A 25,494-nucleotide genomic window follows, 5' to 3' on the forward strand; every position below is an offset into this window, starting at 1 on the left:
TATGAGCCTGGGGCAAAAGCCCAGCACAGTGGCCTGTGAGCTGGATGATCCTCATCATGTTGCCTCATCTCTGATACCTCAGGAGCTCACATGTTAGCTCATTAACAACGGTGTCCACCCTCATGTGCCATTTAAGGGTAGGACTAAATGGAACGTGTAACCATTTAGACTAGTCCCCAGCACAAAGTGCATACACTTTAGGAAGCACTAGAATAACTGTTCAGTCTTCACAGTCACGGTATTGGAGAGTCATTTTTATCATGTTAGGGAAGTAGAAAGTCTCAATATGCTTCTAAGAGGTGCTATGGACCCTTCTGTCATTGATTTCCAATTTGATTAGAATTCCAGTTTGACTGTAATTAGACAACACTCACTTTTTTAAATTTTAAACTACTCAACATATATTTTAATGTACTTTCTGCACCACTAGGAGTTAGTCAACAATACTGTTCAAAACTTTTATATCTTTCCTGATGGCTGTCTCATGATGATTACACTGGCTGAATTGTTTTTACATATCCATGTATAAATTTGGATATTTTAAGCTGTCCTTTGTGATACAGATGTTAGGCATTATATATTTGGAAGCTGTTTTAATAGGTGAATATAAATTTAACATCGTTCTGTCTATCATGATGCAAAATAACCTTAATATTGAGCCATACATCTTGCCTTCAGGTGTACACTGTTTGATAAGTATGTAGCCTTTGATGCTTTCAAATTGTATGTACCCCAGAAAATATCATGTTTTTAAAACAAATCCATTATTCTGTATATAAACGTATTATAAACTGGATATATTTTTTTAAAGATTTATTTAGTTATTTATTTCTCTCCCCTCACCTCCTACCCTGGTTGTCTGTTCTCTGTGTCTATTTGCTGCATCTTGTTTCTTTGTCCACTTCTGTTGTTGTCAGCGGCAGCGGCACAGGAATCTGTGTCTCTTTTTGTTGCGTCATCTTCTTGTGTCAGCTCTGTGTGTGTGCGGCACCATTCCTGGGCAGGCTGCACTTTCTTTCATGGTGGGCGGCTCTCCTTACGGGGTACATTCCTTGCGCGTGGGGCACCCCTATGTGGGGACACCCCTGCGTGGCATGGCACTCCTTGTGCACATCAGCACTGCGCATGGGCCAGCTCCACATGGGTCAAGGAGGCCCTTGGGGTTTGAACCGCAGACCTCCCATGTGATAGACGGGCGCCCTAACCACTGGGCGAAGTCCGCTTCCCTAAACTGGATATTTTGATTATGTTGCTTCATTTCTTGCATGGTCCGATTTGAATCTTAATCCTTTTACTGGAGTCTCTTACAAACATGATGAATATGGAGTAAAAGGAGAGAAAAACACAGAATCAAGAAACTGGAAGGAATTAAACCTGGAAAAGAAGGGGAGACCAGCAGATACTGACACGTGCCTTTTCACATGATGGTGTCCAGGATGGTGGCAGCCTGGCTTCCTGGAGAAAGCATCTTTTGATGATGCCTTGATTTGAACATTTTTCTCAGCCTCAAAACTGCAAGCTTGTGAACTAATAAATTTCCATTATTAATGGCCACCCATTTTATGGTATCTGCCTGAGCAGCTTATCAAACTGAAATTTAGCAACATAGCCATAGCAGCTTTTGCTTTGTGTTATCTCTCTCTCTAATCTATAGTATCTATATCCATGTTGTTTCAAATTTATTATCAATGTATACAATTTGAATTTATTTCAAATAGTGTTTTTTATCCACAGAAAGGTCTCATACATATTTTAGGTCTTATATAGGTAAATAATAATGTGAAGATGATATTAATACCCTAAGTGCAGTTTCTTCACATGGTGTAGGTTCAACTCTGCCCCCAGCCCCCTCCCCCCACTCCCCCCACATCAACAACCTCTTTCATGCAAGATTTAAAATTGGGAAAATCAGTCATTGGCATCCCATCCCTCCAAGCATCAATTCCCTCAATAATCTATCTATTTGATCATAGCTCCACAGTGTCTTCAGTTAGGCAATCATATTTTCCGGAGTTTATGATGATTATATGTATGAGAGTTGGTCCTATAGTAGCATACTCGGCTTCCAGAAATAGAATGGTTGTTTTTGTTTTGTTTTCGTAGATACTTCCTATCAGAGTAAAGATATTCCATTCCCTTATTTTTGACCCCTGAGATGTCTCCCTTGTCTGTCCGCTCGTTGTGGCCACTTGTCTTCTTATTTTGGAAGCAGGAGGAATGGAAATGGGACCTCCCATGTGGGAGGCCAGGGCCCAACTGCTTGAGCCACATCCGCTCCATCCATTCACTTTTTTTTTTCAGATTTAATTCATTTTATTTTTTTTTCCTCTTTTGTTTTAAAATGTTATATTAAAAAATATGAGCTCCCCATATAACCCTCACCTCCCTCACTCCATTCCTCCCACATCAACAATCTCTTTCATCATCATGGGACATTTCTTGCATTTGGTGAATACATTTTAGAGCACTGCTGCACCACATGGATAGTGGTTTACATTGTAATTTACACTGTCCCCCAGTACACCCAGTGGACCACAGCAGGATAGACAATGTCCAGCATCTGTCCCACAGTACCACCCAGGACAACTCCAAGTCCTGAAAATGCCTCCACATCATATATCTCTTCTTCCCACTCTCTACCCTCAGCAGCTACCATAGCCACTTTCTCCACATCAATGCTACACGTTCTTCCATTACTAGTCACAGTAGTTCCATAGTAGAATATCAGTAAGTCCACTCTAATCCATCCTCTCTTCCTCCATTCTGTGGACCCTGGGATGGTGATGTCCACTCCCCCTCTATATCAAGAGGGGCCTTCGATTCCACATGGATGATGGATGCAATTCTCCTGCTTGCAGTTGTAGGCACTCTTGGCTCCCTGGTGTGGTGGTTGACCTTCTTTACCTACCTGTTAGCTGGCCAGGATATGAAAGCTTTTAGCCTGAATAAGTTTTGATGTTTATAGTTTCCTCACAGTCACTGTGAATGTTAAATAAGTTTTCTTCTTTATTTATTCTATTGTAACCTCACTCCAAGGGTCTTAAATGAGATATAACAGCCACCTGCAGAATCTCACTTAAATCAAGAAAGGAACCCCACCCCACCCCACCCCTCCAAGAAAAAGAAAAAAAGGAAAAAGAAAAGGAAAAAAAAAAGATCAAAATAACCGACAAGGCCTAATCAACTGATAAAAAGAGAAATCAATGGCAGTGATGGGAGTGTTTTGTCAACATTCCATTGAGATCATCGGAACAAAGCCCAAATTGGAATCATAATAAGTAAAATAAAATGGCCCGATACTTTGGACATTGCTGGGAGGGTCACTGTCTTAGTTTGCCAAAGTCAGCTGGGGCGCGGGCCTGGGGAGCCGGGGTGGCCGCGGGAGGGCAGGTAGAGCCGGGGATCCAGGTTACCCTGGAGCGGAGAGAAACCTTGGCGGGAAAAGGGCTGGTGCGCAGCGCGGCGCTCACTATCGCCGCCCCTGGCCGCGGCCCGCACTGCGCTTAAGCCAGGACAAGGTGCCGGCGGCTGCTCAGCAGCTCTGTCCCACGTGGCCTAGTTTAAACAAAAACAAAAAACCAAGGAAATCTGTATGAATAAATCTCTGGCATAGCACGATAAATGTGAAGTTGCTTATCCAAACACTTGAAGTTATGTGAAGACTTTGTAGCACTAGGAAGAAGCGGACCCGGCAAAGTGAGAGGGGTAGATAGAAAGACAATGTGCTTCCTGGGAGTTCGCTTAAAACATAAGTTGGTAAAGGCAGAGCAGTCCATAAACTACTCTGAAAATTTGTGTTTTATTACCTCCTGGATTCTTTCAGAAACCTGCAACCAAATAAATATGGGATCAGAAAGTAAATTTCATAAAATAGACAATTTGTTTTTTGTCCAGAGAAGAAAATATTTATTTATTATCATGTGTATCAGGCAACTAACAGAGTGTGTGAAAATAAGTGATAAAATGCAACAATAGTTATAAAAGAATTTAATTGTATTACCAAAATTTCTACAGATTTGGGATATTTCATATTTGTTTTTTTTTTTTAAAGATTTATTTATCTCTCTCCCCCCTCCCCAGTTGTTCGCTCTCTGTGTCCATTCGCTGTGTGTTCTCCTGTGATCACTTCTATCCTTATCAGCGGCACCAGAAATCTGTGTTTCTTTTTTGTTGCATCATCTTGTTGCGTCAGCTCTCCATGTGTGTGGCGCCACTCCTGGGCAGGCTGCACTTTCTTTCGTGCTGGGCAGCTCTCCTTATGGGGCACACTCCTTGCGTGTGGGGATCCCCTACACGGGAGACACCCCTGCATGGCAGGGCACTCCTTGCGCACATGGCCAGCTCCACACAGGTCAAGGAGGCCCAGGGTTTGAGCCGCAGACCTCCCATGTGGTAGGCGGACACCCTATCCATTGGGCCAAGTCCGCTTCCCTCATATTTGTTTTAATATTCTCAATATTGTATGTATTGGATGTCAAAGACAATATTGAAATATGTTTGTGTATTATGAATTGAATTCTACTTTAAAAATTATCTTTAATAATCAGTAAGAGACGCAGTCTTTGGTATTACATATCCAATAAGACCTCCCACTTATTAAGACAATTAAAAATCTTAGAAAGTATTTAAATTGTTAGCATTTATATAAGAAGTTTTTGGGTAGCCAAGTGTTTTTATAATATCCACTATTACTTGCTGCATATTGCTGATATGTATTATAAAATGTTTAGGAATGCACATTGATTTTTTTTCTCTGCATTTTTTACAATGTTACATTAAAAAAATATGAGGTCCCCATATAACCCCCACCCCCTTTGCCCCTCTCCTCCCACATCAACAACCTCTTTCATCACTGTGGGACATTCATTGGAATTGGTGAATACATTTTTTTTTTTTCGATTTGGAAAAAGTTAAAGGTACTTTTATTTAAATCAAAATGTGTGTGTGGGTGTGAACAGCTGAAAAATTACTTTAAACAGTCACTTCAAAAGGCAAGAATTTGTACTGAGAATGTTTAGTTGGTTTTTATTAATGTGTGTTAACCCACTGGCTTTAGTTTAAGGTAGAAGAACAAAACAAAGTTTAAGTTCAACTACATGTGAATTAACAAAAGGAAGAATTTATAAATATCATATCCCCTCTGAGAGTTATATTTTATCACTTCATATAATTTTCAAAAATATTTTTCATAAACTTTAACATCTGTCCAAACAAAGAGGTTTCCATTTCAAATGTGTAAAGACAGCTCTTTAATAAAGCAATTTGACAGAACAGGAGGTCTTATCTCTGTCTACCCTGAACGGAGGAAATACAACACAAAAATCTAAGAATGAGAGAAGAGCCCTATCAAAACTCTTCTTTCCAAGATCTTTACTTCAGCCTCTTCAGTTGGAAAATAAGTTATTTAGTCCTGGGATCAAAATATCCAGGTACTTACTCTATCTTTATACCAAGAGAACACAATTACAAACCAGAACCTGAATAAGCAATGCCATTTGCTTCATGGCTTACCTCTAATTAAACTGATCACTTTCCTACAGGGAGAATCCTTTGTCTGTGTATTCTTCTTCCCATAAGATGAGAGTTACCATGACAGCCATCAGTAATAATCACCATTGGCATCAATTATCTATTGTTTCATTACAAAGTACCCTCAAAATTAGTGTCTTAAACAATAATAAGCATTGATTACACATCGGAACTTCTGCGAGTCAGCTACTTTGGGAGTGACCGAGTTAGGTGCTTCTGGCTCAGAGCCTCGTGAGGTTGCAGGTAGGCTGTTGGTTGGGCCTGCAGCCCTCTGGGAACTTGACTGGGCCTGCGGGATCCATTTCTATGACAGTTCCCTTACACGGCTGGCAGGTTCATGTTGGCTGTTGGCAGGAGTCCTCAGTTCCTCACCGTGTTGACTTCTCTATAGCATTGCTTGAGCATCCTCAGGACATGGTGGCTGGCTTTCCAGAGCGAGTAGTCTGAGAGGGTAAGATGGAAGCTGTGATACCTTCCATGTCCTAACCTTGGAAGTCACAAACTGTCATTTCCATGGTGTCCTATCGCTTTAGTGGGTGACCCCAGGTGAATACATTTTACAGCACTACTGCACCACATGAATAGTAGTTTACCTGGTAGTTTATACTCTCCCCCAGTCTACCCAGTGGGCCATGGCAGGACATACAATGTCCAGCATCTGTCCCTGCAGTATCACCCAGGACAACTCCAAGTCCTGAAAATGTCCCCACATTATATGTCTTCTTCCCTCTCCCTACCCTCAGCAGCTACCATGGCCACTTTCTCCACATCAGTGCTACAATTTCTTCCACTACTATCCACAATAGTTCCATAGTAGAATATCAGTAAGTCCACTTCAATCCATCCTCTATTCCTCCATCCTGTGGACCTTGGGATGGGTATGTCCACTCCACCTCTATATCTAGAGGGGGCTTAAATTACACATGGATGATGGATGCAATTCTCCTGCTTGCAGTTGTAGGCACACTTGGCTCCCTGGTGTGGTAGTTGACCTTATTCACCTCTCTGTTAGCTGGTTGGGGTAAGCCCAATAAACCAGAGGGTAGGAGTTGCAAGTCTGCCGAGGCTCAGGGACTGGCTGTCACGTGGACTGTACAGAGATGCAGGTCTCCTGAGAAAATGCCAACCCCAATACCAACCACGGGTCCGGTAAAAGTAACAGGAGAGGCACATGAAGAAAGGTCACATCTGAATCCAACTCCATCATACTCAGGAACACAAACTCCAAAGTAGGACCAACTGATATGGCACTGAATTCCAGAGCCATCTGCCATGACCATAGAAACCGTGGGTCTCTGTAGCCCTCAGGAGAATTAGTAGCTGGGTTGTATCTACTGTGGCTGTCCCTGGGACCCTGCTGAAGCATGTGTAAGAGTGACCACGCTGATGACTTCCAGACTATTTTTTGGAGACTCATAGCCATATAAACTCATTTGTCATTTCCATTTCCCCCTTTTATTTAAGGTCAAGAAGGACTTTTGTAACACCTGATATTATATGTAGGCTGAGATATTCTGCTGGCCTGAGTTGACCCTTTTATTCAAGGTCTTTTTCTAGTTACCTCATCAGCTGCTGCTTGGTAGTAATCCCTCGGTGCCAGGGAGGCTCATCCCCAGGAGCCAAGTCCCATGATGGGGAGGAGGTAATGCATTTACATGCTGGGTTTTGCTTAGAGAGTGGCCACATTTGCGCAACATGGAGGCTTTCAGGAGGTAACTCAGGCACCCAGCAGCTCTAGGCCTAGTTCATATTTCAGCCACACAGGCTCATAAGCATAGTCATCAGTATCAAGGGCTCATTGTTGGACCATCCTTCTTTATTGGTCTTAGCCATTGCACTTAGGGGATTGTTGCTGTTCCATTGGGGAATGTGATAGAACCCTCCACGTCTAGGAACTCATCACTCCCTCAGTTGTCATTTTTAACTGTAACCACTATGCAGACATCCAAACATTTTTTTTTAGTACAAAATTATTTTATTTTATTTTTTTATTGACTTTGTAATAATATTACATTAAAAATATATATGTGAGGTCCCATTCAACCCCACCCCCCACCCCCCCTCTCCCCCCCCCCAACAATACTCGTTCCCATCATCATGACACATCCATTGGATTTGGTAAGTACATCTTTGGGCACCTCTGCACCTCATAGACAATGGTTCACATCATGGCCCATACTCTCCTCCATTCCATCCAGTGGGCCCTGTGAGGATTTACAATGTCCGGTGATTACCTCTGAAGCACCATCCAGGGCAGCTCCATGTCTCAAAGACACCTCCACCTCTCATCTCTTCCTGCCTTTCCCCATACCCATTGTCCACCATGTCCACTTTTCCCAATCCAATGCCACCTCTTCTATGTGGACATTGGATTGGTTGTGTCCATTGCACCTCTATGTCAAGAGGAGGCTCAGATTCCACATGGGTGCTGGATGCAATCCTCCCATTTTCAGTTGTAATCACTCTAGGCTCCATGGTGTGGTGGTTGTCCTTCTTCAACTCCATCTTAGCTGAGTGTGGTAAGTCCAATAGATCAGATTGTAGGTGCTGGAGTCTGTTGAGGCTCAGGACCTGGCTATCACATTGTCAGTCCAGAGATTCAAATCCCCTAAATATATCTTAAACCCCAACATTAACTGCACCTCCAGCACATTAGCATGAAAGTCTTATGAAGGGAGATTCCATTTGAGTCCAGATTCATCACACATAAACACCATTTCCAAAGAGGGGCCATCTGACCTGGTAGTTAACCCCATCGGCCATGACCATAACTCCCATGGGTCTCTTTAGCCCTCAAAGGAACCAATATCTGGGGGTTGTATTTGCTTTATCTGTCTCTCTGACTCTGCTCAGTTGTGCATGAGGGCAATCCTTCTGCCAGCCTCCAGACTCTTTTTTAGAAACTCGTAGCCATATAAACTCATTTCTCCTTTCCATTTCCCCCTTACTTTAGGTCAAACAGCATTTTAAAGTCATGGTATTTTATGTAGACATGGATATTCTGCTGATCCGCATTGAACCTTCCATATAAGGTCATTTTCCAGTTGCATCATCAGTTGGTAGTTGATAGTGGTCCCTCGTTGCCAGGGAGGCTCATCCCCGGGTGTCATGTCCCACGCTGGGGGGAAGGCATTGCATTTACATGCTGAGTTTGGCTTCGAGACTGGCCACATTTGAGTAACATGAAGGCTGACAGGAGGAAATTCCCAGGCACAATGTTGCTCTAGGCCTTGTTCTTATTTTAGGTTTATCAGCTCACAAGCATAGTCATTAGCATCGGGGGCTCACTGTTGAACCCTCACTCCCTCCCGGTCCCCGCCACTGTACCTGGGAGACTGTCGCTGCTCCCCTAGGGACCACGACAGAGCACCACTGGCCAGGAACCCAGTACCCCCCCTTCTGTGGTTTTTAATTGTTGCCACTATGAGTATATCCAAACATTACCATGCACCCTAGACATATGTTTATGTACCCTGTATACATTCCCTGGAGAACTCACTCTCAACCATGTGCCCCCTATCAGTAATACCCCATACAGTGGTCCTCCCCTACCATATTTGAACCTCTCTGTGGTCCAAAATTTCTTTGAAAATGAAGCCTAATATATTGTCAGGTTTCAATAATAGTGCAATGGAATATAGTGATGGGTTTAAAGGTTAGATATAGAATACATACTAATTTAGAAAAATTAATAATGTAAAAATAAATTGGGGTATCAAAAATGAAAAAAAAAATGAAAAAGATTTGCTTTTGATGTTTTGCCTCTCATCACCGCAGTACGTTTTGACCTGTATATAGTGGCAGGGCAATTTCTTCCATTCCTTCTTCAGAGTCTACATCCTTTCTTTTTCTTTCTTTTTTTCCTAATTATTGTTTGTCTTCACAAAAGTTTTAGATCACAGTAATTCACATATAAAATATATGGTACTCCCACATATCCAACATCAAACACTTTGTTCCTTCACCAGCAATGATCATTTTTACATGTTCATTTTATGTTTGCTGCAGTTGATGTACAGATATTGAAATAATAGCTTTCAAACATGGTTCCATTTGGGTTTACATTATGGTTTATATTTTAGACTATACAATTTTCTAAATTTTTAGTTATGTTTTACATTATGGTTTACATTTTAGCCTATAGACTTTTATACATTTTTGGTGTAATTTAACATGTCCTTTATCCATCATTGTATGATCTTGTGGAACACTTCCATTGCTCCACACTAACACTGATTCTATCTATTCAATACCTCTTTCCCCCTCCCCTCAGGGCCCAAAATGACGATCAATCTTCAATACTTGAAGGACCATATTCAGAGATACTTGCAACAATGTTGAGGGCTGACATACTCGACTGGCCTAACCCATTGGGAGCCACCAATTCTCTTGAGAGAAACGATTCCCTGTATTTGAGAACATCAGTCTTCCCCAGGTGTGGGTGTACCTTCATCTCTCATTGTGTGGATCTCCACCCAATGATATAACCCACTATGACAAAATGAGCACTCACACACTCCCTAGAAGTCTGCCCTGTGTCAGATGCTCCCCCATAATCATGTTAAACAGGTAATCTTCCTTATTATATTTTCTAAAGAGTTTTCTCTACATAATAATTTCAGCCACGTACCTGACAATCTCCTATGTTCAAATGTTCTCCCCCCACGCTCCCCCCAATTTCTTGGGCCATCTGACCCTTCCTCCATCCCTAGCCACCTTCAAGCTCCAAAATCCCTACCCTAAGGTATCCTTATGCCCTGATATTATCCATTCCCTATACAAATACTTACCTCCAGCTTATGAAAGATTTCACCCACGTAGGTGTCAGCTCACAACCTTCCTCTACCCACCAACTTCCTTTAAGCCTGTGCCTACCCTGTACAAATTTCATCCCTTCCCCGTACAAATACTTACCTCCAGCTTATCATATATTTCATACATGTAGGTGTCAGCTCGCAACATTCCTCAAACCCCCAAATTCCTTTAAGCCTATCATCCAATTTCTAGCTCTCTGAGACAGCTTGGTTTACTTATTTCATGTCAGAGAGGTCATGTAGTATTTGTCTTTCAATGTTTGGGTTACTTAACTCAACATAAGGTCCTCAAAATTCATCCATGTTATCCCATGTGTTTGTACTGTATTTGTTCTTATAGCTAGGTAGTATTCCATCGTATGTATATATCACATTTTATTTATCCATTCATCTGTTGATGGGCATTTGGTTTGATTCAAACTTTTGGCAATAGTGAATAGTGCTGTGCATATATCGGTTTGGGTTTTCAGTTCTACTGGGTATATGCCCAGCAGTGGAATTGCTGGGTCATATGGCAAATCTATAGCTAGTTTTTTGAGTAATCACCAAAATGTCTTCCAGAATGGCTGGATCCTTCTGCATTCCCACCAGCAGTGGATGAATGTTCCCATTCCTCCACAACTTCTCCAGCACTTGTAGTCTTCTGTTTTTTTGATAGCTGCCAGTCTTATGGGAGTAAGATGGTATTTCATTGTAGCTTTGATTTGAATTTCCCTAAGAGTTAGTGTTTCTGAGCATTTTTTCATGTACTTTTTAGTCATTTGTATTTCTTCTTTTTTTTTAAAGATTTATTTATTTCTCTCCCCTCTCCCACCCCCACCCCAGTTGTCTGTTCTCTGTGTCTATTTGCTGCATCTTCTTTGTCTGCTTCTATTGTTGACAGCGGTATGGGAATTGCTGAATCATCTTGTTGTGTCAATTCTCCATGTGTGCGGTGGCATTCTTAGGCAGGCTGCACTTTCTTTGGCGCTGGGTGGCTCTCCTTATGGGGCGCACTTCTTGCACGTGGGGCTCCCCTACACAGGGACACCCCTGCATGTCAGGGCACTCCTTGAGCACATCAGCACTGTGCATGGGCCAGCTCCACATGGGTCAAGAGGGCCGGGGTTTGAACCGCGGACCTCCCGTCTGGTAGACAGATGCCCTAACCACTGGGCCAAGTCTGCTACCTCTATCTCTTCTTTAGAGAAGTGTCTTTTCAAATCTTTTCCCCATTTTTAAAATGGGCTGTTTGTCTTTTCATTTTCAAGATATAGGAGTTCTTTATATATGCAGGATATAAGTCTCCTATAAGATATCTGTTTACCAAATATTTTCTCCCATTGTGTAGACTCTCTATTCACTTTCTTGAAAAACTCCTTTGAGGTGCAGAAGGCTTTAATTTTGAGGAAGTCCCATTTATCTATTTGTTCTTTTGCTGCTCGTGCTTTTGGTGTGAAGTTCATGAAGCCATTTCCTATTACAAGGCCCTGTAGATGCTTCCCTACACTGCTTTCCAAAGTCTTTATGGTCTTGAATCTTATATTTAGGTCTTTGATCCATCTTGAGTTGATTTTTGTATAAGGTGTGAATTGGTAATCCTCTTTCATTTTTTTACATATGGATATCCAGTTCTCCAGGCACCATTTGTTGAATAGGCCATTCTCTCCCAGTTGAGAGGGTTTGGTGGCTTTATCAAATATTAAATGGCTTTATCAAATATTTATCAAATATTATATGAGGAGCTATATCACAACTCTCAATTCGGTTCCATTGGTCTGTGTGTCTCTCCTTGTGCCAATACCATGCTGTTTTCACTACCATAGCTTTGCAATACATTTTGAAGTCAGGTAGTGTGAATCCTCCAATTTCATTTTCCTTTTTCTATATGTCTTTGGCTATTTGGGGTCTCTTTCCTTTCCAAATCAATTTCATAGCTAGTTTTTCTAGTTCATTAAAGACTACTGTGTTGATTTTTATTGGGATTGCATTGAATGTGTAGATCAGATTTGGTAGGATAGACATTTTAATAATATTTTAGTCTTCCCACCCATGAACAGGGAATACTCTTCCATTTATTTAGGTCTTCCTTGATTTCCTTAAACAGTGTTGTGTAGTTTTCTGTGTATAAGTCTTTTACATCTTTAGTTAAATTTATTTCTAGATATTTGATTTTTTTTTACTATTGTAAATGGTATTTGTTTCTTGATTTCCTCCTGAGCTTGCTCATTATTGGTGTACAGAAATGCTGCTGATTTTTGCACATTGATTTTATAACCTGCAATTTTACTAAACTCATAAATAAGTCCTAGAAGCTTTGTTGTAGACCTCTCAGGGTTTTCTATGTATAAGATCATGTCATCTGCAAATAGTGAAATTTTGACATCTTCCTTTCCAATTTGAATGCCTTTTATATCGGGTTCTTGCCTCAGTGCTTGAGCAAGTACTTCTAAGACAATGTTAAATAGGAGGGGTGATAGTGGGCATCCTTGTCTAGTTCCTGATCTTAGAGGGAAATATTTTAGGATTTCACCATTGTAAATGATGTTGGCTGTGGGCTTTTCATATACACTCTTTATCATGTTCAGAAAATTTCCTTTTATTCTGAGCTTTTGCAGTGTTTTTATCAAGAAAGGATGCTGTATTTTGTCAAATGCTTTTTCTGCATCTATAGATATGATCATGTGATTTTTTTCTTCAATCTGTTTATATGGTGTATTGCATTGATTGATTTTCTTATGTTTAACCGTCCTTGCATAACCAGAATAAATCTCACTTGTTCAAGGTGTATAATTCATTTAATGTGTTGTTGAATATGGTTAGCAAGTGTTTTGTTGAGGATTTTTGCGTCTAGTTTCATTAGAGAAATTGATCTGTAATTTCCCTTTCTTGTGGTGTCTTTGTTTGGCTTTGGTACTAGGGCAATGTTGGCATCATAGAATAAGTTAGACAATGTTCCTCCTGTTTTGACTTTTTGGAAGTTTAAACGAGATTAGTGTTTTTTCTTTCTGGAATGTTTGGTAGAATTCACCTGTGAAGGCATCTGGCCCCGGGCTCTTCTTAGTTGTGAAGTTTTTAATGACCAATTCCATCTCTTTACTTGTTATTGGTTTGTTGAGATCATCAATTTCTTCTTTCATTAATGTAAGCTGCTTATATGTTTCTGGAATTTGTCCATTTCCTCTAAATTGTCCTTCTTGTTGGCATATAGTTTTTTAAAGTATCCTCTTATGATAGTCTTTATTTCTGTGGGGTCAGTGGTGATATCTCCTTTCTCATTTCTTATTCTGTGTATTTGCATCTTCTCTCTTTGTTCTTTGTTAGTCCAGCTAAGCATTTGTCAGTTTTATTCATCTTCTCAAAGAACCAGCTCTTGGTTTGTTCATTTTTTCAAGTGCTTTCATATTTTCTATTTCATTTAGTTTCATTCTGATCTTTGTTATTGCTTTCTTAATTCTTCCTTTGTGTTTAGTTTATTTTTTATTTTTTTATTTTTTACTAATTCCTCCAAATGTGCAGGTAGTTCTTCAATTTTAGCTTTTTCTTCTTTTTTGATGGTTGAGTTTATGGCTATAAATTTCCCTCTCAGTACTGCTTTTCTACATCCTACACGTTTTGATATGTCGTGTTACCATTTTCATTAGTTTCAAGATACTTATTGATTTCTTTTAATATTTCCTCCTTGACCCACTGTTAGTTTCTTAGTTTGTGTTGTTTAACTTCCATATCTTGGTGCAAAAACTGTGTTTCTGGCCCTGGCAGATTTCCAGCTTCATTTAATTGTGGTCAGAGAAACTATTTTAAATCTTTCTGAATTAATTCAGGCATTTCCTGTGGACTAGCATGTGGTCTATCTTGGAGAATGATCCATATGCACTTGAGAAGAATGTACATCCTGTTGTATTTAGGTGTAATGTTCTGTATATGTCTATTAGGTCCAGCTTCTCTAATATATTGTTCAACATTTTTGTTTCTTTTTTTGATTCTCTTTTGAGATGTTCTGTCTAAAGTTGATAGTGGTGTATTAAAATCCACCACTATAATTGTAGTGGCATCTATTCCTTCACTTAGTTTTTCAGTGTTTGCCTCACATATTTGGATGCACCCTTGTTAGGAGCATAAATGTTTATGATTGTTCATTCTTCTTGAAAGATTATCCTTTTCATTAATATGTAGTGTACATCTTTGTCTTTCAGAATTGTTTTGCATTTAAAGTCTGTTTTGTCTGATATTAATATAGCTACTCCTGCCCTTTTTTGGTTATTGTTTGCTTGTAAGATAGTTTTCGAGCCTTTCACTTTCAACCTCCTTGAATCCCTGGGTCTAAGATGTCTTTCCTGTAGACTGCATATAGATGGGTCTTATTTCCTTATCCAATCTTCCAGTCTGGCTCTCTTGACAGGTGAGTTTAATCCATTGACATTCAGTGTTATTACTTTCAAAGAATTACTTATATTAGCCATGTATTCTTTATTTTGTGTTTGTCATATTTTGTTTGTTTTCTCATTTTGTCATTATAGTTGCTCTTACACTCTTCTCCAACTCTGTCTCTCCTGTTTTTTTCTTTCTTCCGGCAGAGCTCCCTTTAGTATTTCTTGAGGGGCAGGATTCTTGTTGGCATACTCTCTTAGTTTCTGGTTTTTAAAAAAATGAATATTTGAACTCTCCATCATTTTTGTTTTATTTTAATTTATTTTTTGTCTTTGTTTTTTTAATGTTACATAAAAAAAAATATGAGGTCCCTATATACCCCACACTCCCCTCATCACACTCCTCCCCCCCATAACAACAATCTCTTCCATCATCATGAGACATTCATTGCATTTGGTGAATATATCTCTGAGTACCCCTGCAACTCATGGTCAATGGTCCACACTATAGCCCACACTCTCCCACAGTCCACCCAGTGGGCCATGGGAGGACATACAATGTCTGGTAACTGTCCCTGCAGCACAACCCAGGACAACTCCAACTCCTGAAAATGCCCCCCACATCTCATCTCTTCCTACCACTCCCTATCCGCAGGAGCCAGCATGGCCACTTTCTCCACACCAATGCCACATTTTCTTCAATTACTAATCACAATAGTTCATGAATAGGATATCAGTAAGTCCTCTCTAATCCATACTCTATTCCTCCACCCTGTGGACCTTAGAATGGTTGTATCCACTCCATATCTATATCAAGAGGGGGCTTATATTCCACATGGATACTGGATGCAATTCTCCTGCTTTTGGTTGTAGGCACTCTTGGCTCCCTGGTGTGGTGGTTGACCTTCTTCACTCCATGTTAGCTGAGTGGGGTAAGTCCAATAAACCAGAGTGTAGGAGTTGTAAGTCTGTTGAGGCTCATGGCCTGGCTATCACATGGTCAATCCAGAGATTCAGGTCCCCGGGGTATACATTAAACCCCAGCACTACTACAGTTCTGGTAAAAGTAACAGGAGAGGCTTGTGGACAAAGATCACATCTGAGTCCAGGTCTATCATGCAGAAACACAAAGTCCAAAGTAGGGACAACTGACATGGCATTGAATGCCATCTTCCATAACCATAGAACCTGTGGGTCTCTGTAGCCCTCAGAAGAACCAGTACCTGGGGTTGTATCTTCTTTATCTGTCTCTGGGACTCTGCTGAGGTGTGCATAAGGGCAACCCCTCTGATAACCTCCTGGCTCTTTTTGGAGACTCGTAGCCATATAAACTCATTTGTCCTTTCCATTTCCCCCTTTTTATCAGGTCAAAAAGCATTTTTAACTCCTGGTATTATATGTAGATTGAGATATTCTGCTGGTCTGAGTTGACCCTTTTATTCAAGGTCATTTTCTAGTTACATTATCAGCTGATACTTGGTAGTAATCCCTCAGCACCAGGGAGGCTCATCCCTGAGAGTTATGTCTCATGCTGGGGGGAAAGCAACACATTTACATGCTGAGATTGACTTTAAGACTGGCCTTTTGAGCAACACGGAGGCTCTCAGGAGGTAACTCTTAGGCACCCTACAGCTCTAGGCCTTCTTCTTATTTCAGGTGCACAGGCTCACAAGCATAGTCATTAGGATCAAGGGTTCATTGTTGGACCTTCCTTCTTTTTTGGTCTTTGCCATTACACTTGTGGGATTGTTGCTGTTCCTTTAGGGACTGTGATAGAGCTCCCCTGGCTAGGAACTCAGCACTCCCTCAGTTCTCATTTTTAATTGTAACCATTATGAAAATATCCTAACATTTTTATGTACCCTGGATATATGCCCTGGAGAACTCCCTGCCAACCATGTGTCCCCTGTCAATAACATCCCACAGCAGTATTTCTCCCCTGCCATTGTTGAACCTCTGTGTGACCCAAAACATCTTCAAAAATGAGGCCCAATATATTGACAGGTTCCATTAATAGTAAAATGGAATATTGTGATGAGTTTAAAGGTTAGATATAGAATAAATATTAATAAGAAAAATTAAGGTAAAAATAAACTGGGGTATCAAAAAATTTAAAAATGCAAAAGTTTTGCTTTTGATATTTTGCCTTCCATCACTGCAATAAGTGTTGCCCTGTATGCAAATTGGCAAGGCAACTTCTTCCATCTTTTCCTCAGTGTCTAAGTCCTTTCTTTCTTTTCCCTAATTAGTAAGCCGATCTTCACAAAAGTTTTAGATCACAGTAATTCATATAAACAATATACAGTACTCCTACATATCCAACATAAAACCTTCTCCCTTCCACAGCAATAATCTTTTTACATATTTATACTATATTTACTGAAACTGATGTACAGATATTGAGACAATAGCTTTCAAACAAGGTAACATTTGGGTTTACATTGTGGTTTATATTTTAGACTACACAATTTTCTAAATGTCTAGTTATCTTATGTTTTACATTATGATTTACATTTTAGCCTATCAGCCCCTATGTATTGTTTGGTGTAGTTTAACATGTCTTATATCCACTCTTGCATAATCTTGTGGAACACTTCTATTACCCACACAGTTACATTGATTCCATCTATTCAATACCTCTCTTCTCCTCCTCTTAGGGCCCACAGTGACAGTCAATTTTCATTGCTTGAAAGGCCATGTTCAAAGATACTTGCAACAGTGTTGAGGGCTTGACATGCTCAACTGCCCTAATGCACTGGGAGCCACCATTTCTCTCAAGAGATACAATTCCCTCTATTTGAGAACATCAGTCCTCCCCAGGATGTGGGTATACCTTCAAATCATTATATGGGTCTCTAGCCAATGATATAACCCACTATGGCAAAATGAGCACTCACACACTCCATAGGATCTTGTCATGTGTCGGATTATCTCCTTTAAGCATCTTAAACAGGTAACCTTCCTTATTATATTTTTGAAAACGTTTTCTCAGCATTATACTTTCAACCAAATACCTGACAATCTGCTGTGTTCATATGTTCCCCCACCCTCCCCCCAGTTTCTTCGGCAATATTACCCATCCTCCCATCCATGGCCCCCCTTAAGCCTGCAAAGCCCTACCCAAAGGTAACCCTATTCCTCCATTTTATCCCTTCCTTGTACAAATACTTACCTCCGCTTATCATAGATTTCACCCATGTAGGTGTCAGCTTACATCCTTCCTCTTTCCCCCCACCATTTACCTTTAAGGCTATCATCCAGTTCCTATATCTCTGAGGCAGCTTTGTTTACTTATTTCATACCATTGAGGTCATGTAGTATTTGTCCTTCTATGCCTGGGTTGCTTCACTCAACATATGCTTCTAAAGATTCATCCATGTTATCACGTGTGTTTGTAGTGTATTCATTCTTAAAGCTGAGTAGTATTCCATTGTATGTATATACCATATTTTATTTATCCATTCATCTGTTGATGGGTGTTTGGGTTGTTTCCAACTTTTGGCAATGCTGCTATGAACATTAGTGTGCATATATTGGTTTATGTCCTTGTTTTCAGTTCTCCTGGGCATATACCCAGCCATGGAATTGCTGTGTCATATGGCAAATCTAAAGCTAGATTTTTTTGAGAAACCACGAAACTGTCCTGCAGAATGGCTGTATCCTTCTGCATTCCCACCAGCAGTGGATGAGTGTTCCCATTCCTCCACATCCTCTTCAGCATTTGTAATCTTCTGTTTTATTCATAGCTGCCAATCTTACGGGAGTAAGATGGTATCTCATTGTAGTTTTGATTTGCATTTCCCTAATAGCTAGAGATTTGGAGCATTTTTTCATGTGCTTTTTAAGCCATTTGTAATTCCTCTTTGGAGAACTGTCTGTTTAAATCTTTTTCCCATTTCTAAAATGAGTTGTTTGTCTTTTTATTGTCAAGGTATAGGAGTTCTTTATATATGCAGGTTATTAGTCTCCTATCAGATATATGGTTACCAAATACTTTCTCCCATTGTGTAGGCTCTCTTTTCACTTTCTTGACAAACCCCTTTGAGGTGCAGAAGGCTTTAATTTTGAGGAAGTCCCATTTATCTTTTATTTATTTATATTTTTGCTGCTTATGCTTTTGCTGTGAAGTTCATGAAGCCATTTCCTATTACAAGATTCTGTAGATGCTTCCCTACACTGCTTTCCAAAGTCTTTATTGTCTTGGGTCTTATAGTTTGGTCTTTGATCCATCTTGAGTAGATTTTTGTATGAGATGTGCGTTGGTAATCCTCTTTCATTTTTTTACATATGGATATCCAGTTCTCCAGGCATCATTTGTTGCATAGGCCATTCTCTCCCAGTTTAGAGGGTCTGGTGGCTTGCGACGGTTTGCTCGGTCGGTAGAGGTGGGGTCTGGCTGCGGACGAGGGGTCGGTCCAGCTTTGGACGAGGGGTCGGTCCCGCTTGGGACAAGGGATCGGTCCGGCAGCAGACGAGGGGTCGGTCTCACAGGGGTTGCGCGGTTTGGCTGATGGGGTCGCCCGGCGAAGCCGGCGATGAGGGGGTCGCCCGGAGAAGCAGGCAACGAACTGGGGACAAGGGAGGCCAGGCCCTTGTCGGGGGCTCTCAGGACTGGAGGTCGCACGGCAGAAGAACTACCACAGAGACAAGGTAAACACGCAAGTCCACTTTATTGAGGGAGAGGCAACAGTTTTATAGGGGCTGGGGAAGGCTGATTGGTCGAAGCCACACCCTGTTCTGATTGGTTGCCGGAGAAAGGTCAGTGGGAGGTACTGGATGGGGGAGGGGTGGTGGTTAGGGATTGGCTGTTGCTGTTGCTGGGGGAAGGGGCAGGGTTTAGGGATTGGTGGCTGCTGTTGCTGGGGTAGAGGGCAGACTTGAGTTTCCCGCCCACGCCTGGCTGTTGCTGCTGTCGGGGGGAGGGAAAAGGGCAGACTGGATTTTTCCGCCCACGCCTGGCTGTTCCTGCTGTCGGGGGAGGGGAAAAGGGCAGACTGGAATTTTCCGCCTTGCGCCTGCGCAGGGAGAAAGAAGAAGAAGGGTGCTGCCCCACAGGCATCATGTGGTGCCATCCGGGAGGAGGGGCGGCTGTGGAAGCATGGCTGCCGAGAAGAGGAGACCTGAGGGCACTCTGCGCCCATGCCGAGCTCCCTTCAGGGGTGGCAGTGAGTCCGACCAGCCACCCTATTATGGGGGCAGCGGCTTGGCCTGTCGCGGCCGCTCCCCCGCCAGGCCAGCAAACCACACTTCAGCCCGAGGGGTGACCGCAGTGGCTTTATCGAATATTATGAGTATATGTATGAGGATCTATATCAGAACTCTCAATTTGGTTCCATTGGTCTGTGTGTCTCTCCTTGTGCCAATACCATGCTGTTTTCACTACTGTAGCTTTGTAGTGTGTTTTGAAGTCATGTAGTGTGAATCCTCCAATTTAGTTTCTCTTTTTCAATACGTCTTTGGCTATTCGGGGCCTGTTTCCATTCCAAATCAATTTCATAGCTAGTTTTTCTAGTTCATTAAAGACTGCTATGTTGATTTTTATTGGGATTGCATTGAATGTGTAGGTCAGTTTTGTTAGGATAGACATCTTAATAATATTTAGTCTTCCTATCCATGAACAGTGAATATTCTTCCACTTATTTAGGTCTTCTTTGATTTCCTTGAACATTCTTATGTAGTTCTTTGTGTATAAGTTTTTTACATCTTTAGTTAAATTTATTCCTAGGTATTTGATTTTTTTATTTACTATTGTGAATGGTATTTGTTTCTTGATCTCCTCCTGAGCTTGCTCATTATTGGTGTACAGAAATGCTGCTGATTTTTGCACATTGATTTTATAACCTGCAACTTTACTAAACTCATAAATAAGTCCCAGAAGCTTTGTTGTAGACTTCTCAGGGTTTTCTACGTATAGGATCATGTCATCTGCAAATAATGAAATTTTGACTTCTTCCTTTCCAATTTGAATGCTTTTTATATCTGGTTCTTACCTCAGTGCTCGAGCAAATTCTTCTAAGACAATGTTAAATAGAAGAGGTGATAGTGGGCATCCTTGTCTTGTTCCTGATCTTAGAGGGAAAGATTTTAGGATTTCACCATTGTAAACGATGTTTACTGTGGGTTTTTCATATATACTCTTTATCACGTTCAGAAAATTTCCTTGTATTCCAATCTTTTGTAGTGTTTTTATCAAGAAAGAGTGCTGTATTTTGTAAAATGGTTTTTATGCATCTATACATACAATCATGTGATTTTTTTCCTTCAATCTGTTTATATGGTGTATTATATTGATTGATTTTCTTATGTTGAACCTTCCTTGCATAACTGGAATGAATCCCAGTTGTTCAAGGTGTATAATTCATTTAATGTGTTGTTGAATATGGTTAGCAAGTATTTTGTTGAGTATTTCTGCATCTAGTTTCATTAGAGAAATTGGTCTGTAATTTTCATTTCTTGTGGTGTCTTTGTTTGGCTTTGGTACTAGGGAAATGTTGGCATCATAGAATGAGTTAGGTAATGTTCCTTCTGTTTCAATTTTTTGGAAGACTTTCAGCTAGATTGGATTTAGTACTGTTTCAGAATGTTTTGTAGAATTCACCTGTGAAACTGTCTGGCCCTGGGTTCTTCTTATTTGGGAAGTTTTTAATAACTGATCCTATCTCTTCACTTTTGATTGGTTTGTTGTAATCATCAATTTCTTCTTTCATCAATATAGGCTGCTTATGTGTTTCTAGGATCTTGTCCATTTCCTTTGAACTGTCATTTTTGTTGGAATGTAGTATTTGAAAGTATCCTCTTATGATAGTCTTTATTTCTGTGGGGTCAGTGGTGATATCTCCTTTCTAATTTCTTATTTTGTGTATTTGCATCTTCTCTCTTTTTCTCTTTGTTAGTCTAGCTAATGGTTTGTCAATTTTATTGATCTTCTCAAAGAACCAGCTCTTGGTTTTGTTTATCTTTTCAAGTGCTTTCTTATTTTCTATTTTGTTTAGTTCTGCTCTCATCTTTGTTATTCCTTTCTTTCCTCTTCCTGTGGTGTTACTTTGTTGTTTTTTTATATATCCTCCAAATGTGCAGTTAGTTCTTCAATTTTTGCTCTTTCTTTTTTTTTTTTTGATGTATGAATTTCTGGCTATAAATTTCCCTCTCAATAGTGCTTTAGCAGCATCCCATAGATTTTGGTATGTTGTGTTATCATTTCATCAGTTTCAAGGTAGTTATTAATTTCTTTTGAGATTTCCTCTTTGATCCACTCTTTTTCTAAGAGTGTGCTGTTTAATTTCCATATCTTGGTGTGAAATCTGGGCCTCTGGCCCTTGCAGATTTCCAGCTTCACTCCACTGTGGTCAGAGAAATTATTTTGTATGATTTCTATCTTTCTGAATTCATTGAGCCTTTCTTTGTGGCCTACCATATGTTCTATCTTGGAGAATGATCCAGGTGCTCTTGAGAAAAATGTATATCCTGCTGTATTTAGGTGTAATGATCTGTATCTGTCTATTGGGTCCAGCTCCTTTAATATACTGTTCAATGTTTTTGTTTCTCTATTGATTCTCTTTTGAAATGTTCTGTCCAAAGTTGATAGTGGTGTATTAAAGTTCCCCACTATAATTGGAGAGTCATCTATTCTTTCACTAAGTTTTTCCAGTGTTTGTCTCACATATTTCGAGGCGCCCTTGTTAGGAGCCTAAATATTTATGATTGTTCATTCTTCTTGAAAGATTATCCCTTTCACTAAAATGTAGTATCCGTCTTTGTCTCTCACAATTGTTTCACATTTAAAGTCTATTTTGTCTGATATTAATATAGCTACTCCTGCCTTATTTTGGTTATTGTTTGCTTGTAAGATTGTTTTCCAGCCATTCACTTTCAACCTCCTTGAATCCCTGGGTCTAAGATGTGTGTTTTGTAGACAGCATATGGATGGGTCATACTTCCTTATCCAATCTTCCAGTTTGAATCTTTTGATGGGTGAGTTTAATCCATTGACATTCAGTGTTAGTACTTTCAAGGAATTATTTATGTTAGCTATATTTTGTTTGGTCTTTTGTTTGTCATATTTTGTTTGTTTATTTCCTTCTCTTTTTGACTTTTTTGTTGCTCTTACACTCTCCTCCAACTCAGCCTCTCCTGTTTTTTTCTTTCTTCCTGCAGAACTCCCTTTAGTGTTTATTGAAGTGCAGGGTTCTTGTTGGCATACTCTTTTAATTTCTGTTTATTTGTGGATATTTTGAACTCTCCATCATTTTTGAGTGCCAGCTTATCTGGGTAGAATATTCTTGGTTGGAAATACTTTTCTTTTAGTACCTTGACTATATCATACCACTGCCTTCTTGCCTTCATGGTTTCAGATGAGAAATCAGCACTTAATCTTATGGAGCTTCCCTTGTATGTGATGGTTTTCTTTTCTCTTGCTGTTTTTAGAATTTTCTCTTTGTTTGAGCATTGGATAATTTGACACGTATATGTCTTGGGGTAGACCTGTTGGGATTTATAGTTTTTGGGGTGCATTGTGCTTCCTGGACATGTACATCCATCTCTCTCTGTAGATTTGGGAAGTTTTCAGCCATTATTTCCTGCAACACTCCTTCTGTCCCCTTTCCCTTTTCTTCTCCTTCTGGGATGCCTATAATACGTATGTTTGTGCATTTTGTATTGTCATTCAGATCCCTAAGTCCCAGCTGGATTTTTTCTATCTTTTTATTTATCAGTTCTACTATCTATTTGATTTCAGATATACTGTATTCCATGTTGCTAATTCTTTCCTCTGCCTCTTCTAATCTGCTGCTATTTGCTGAGAGTGTATTTTTGATTTCTTGAACTGTGGTGTTCATCACCATCATATCTGTTATCTTTTTGTGTATGTCTGCAATTTCCTCTCCCAATTTTTTCTTCATATTGTTAATCTCTTCCTTTACTTCATTAAGTTGGTCTCTAATATCTGTTTTGAGATCTTTAATTACTTGTCCAATGTTCTGCTCCTCTTCCTGGTTTTTAGTTTGTTCATTGGATTTGGCCACGTTTTCCTGATTATTGGTTTGGTTTGTAGTTTTTTGTTGCTGTCTGGTCATCATTTTATCTTGATGGGTTTAATCAGTTCTTTAGCTTCTTTGTCTAGTCTTGGGGATTAATTAGTTTTTGTTTGTGCGTAAGTGTTATATCTTCTCTTTATCACTTTGTTCTCTTACTCTATTTTCTTGCTGCTGGCTAAGTTCACTTTGAAGGAAAATATTAGGGCCAGGGAAAACAAAATGAATGAGAAAATAAAATGCATAAAGTAGCATTGGTAATAAATGTTAACAGAGCAACAATGTGAGATATAGGAGAATGGATATTAGACTCATGTAAGTTGTGTAGAGTTATAGCAGTAATTAGAGTACCTATAATGAGATGGTCAACTTAATATGGGGAGGAATATAGTATGAATTAGAAGACCAGTGTTTTCATGAGAGAGGGAAAGAGAAAAGAAAGACAATAATATTAAGAGTGGATAAAAGTGAGAAAACAGGACAAATGTATTAGAAATAAAAAGTCAGGCAATTTGGTGTCCAAAGAAAGGGAGGTGGAATGTAAGAGGAACAGTAGATGATGGCGGTTAGGAAGATGTAGGGAAAAGGGGATAGTGTAGGTGGCCAAAATCAAAACACACAGAAAAGAGGAAATGGAGGATGAGGAAACACAGCAAATGTGAAGCACTCCCTGCCGCACCTATTATATAAAGAAAATAAAATAAAAAAGAAGAAAAAGAGAGAAAAGAAAAAAAAGAGAAGAGAAAAAGGGGGTGACAAAGAAAATGGGGGAAAACAAGCAAGAAAAAGAGAAAAAAAAAAACCTAAATAAATGAAAAAGGACCTTGGGGGATAAAACAGGAGAAAAGACCAGGAGACAATGCAATATTAGCAATCATGACAAAACAAAACAAAAGGAACGAATGTTTCAAGCTAGGAATTCTCTTTGCAGTTAAATAATACGCTTAGGGATCTGACCATCCCCCTTTCTCCCTTCCTCACTTCTCTCTCTCCCAGGCAGCAGGAAAGCTGCCTGAGAGGTCCGGTAGGAGATTCAGGAAGGTGTTTGTTGAATCAACTCAAAACAGAAGACTATGACTCTTTATTTCCAGCGTGAGAGCACCTACACCTCACCAGAAACCCCAAATATGCTATTGGAAGCTTGGATAGCACATCATACAGTCCCTCCCCCTTAGGTGTGCTAATGGAGGTCTAAGTGATTTTCTCACTCCACTTTCTCCCAGACCAAGTTTCCTATCCCAGGATGTTTGGTTAAATTGGGTTTTCTCAGCATATTCATCTCTCCTTTCTTCCCAGACTCTTCCCAAGTCAGCTGGTGCACTCCTTTATGCTCAAGGAGAAAACAAAATAAAACAAAAAACGCAGAGCACTAGGGTAATCAAGGACCTCAGATGTACCTCAGGGCATGGTGGATTCTGGGATGGGAAGTCCTTTAAATTGCAGACTCAAGGTGTGTGAGTCTCTGGAGCATGGGCCACCAGGGTTTAGGGGACACTGACCTGGGAACATGCATCCATTTAACACAGGACCTGGGAACACCACAGCACAACAAAGATTTCAGGTATCACCATGGCTGGGCCACCAGCCCTAGGGGGAGGGGTCCCATCCACAACCTCTGACCTCCATGTCCAAAACCCAAAATTCCACCTCTCACAAGTATCTCTTCTGTCACTGTCTCACCAAATTGACATCCAGACACCTCCCACCCTGCAAGCCCCTGAAATAACCCACTCAGAGCTTGGGAACACCCCAGCACAACAAAGCCTTCAGGAA

Source organism: Dasypus novemcinctus, chromosome 28 (genome assembly GCF_030445035.2).
Source record: "Dasypus novemcinctus isolate mDasNov1 chromosome 28, mDasNov1.1.hap2, whole genome shotgun sequence".
Taxonomy (NCBI): domain Eukaryota; kingdom Metazoa; phylum Chordata; class Mammalia; order Cingulata; family Dasypodidae; genus Dasypus; species Dasypus novemcinctus.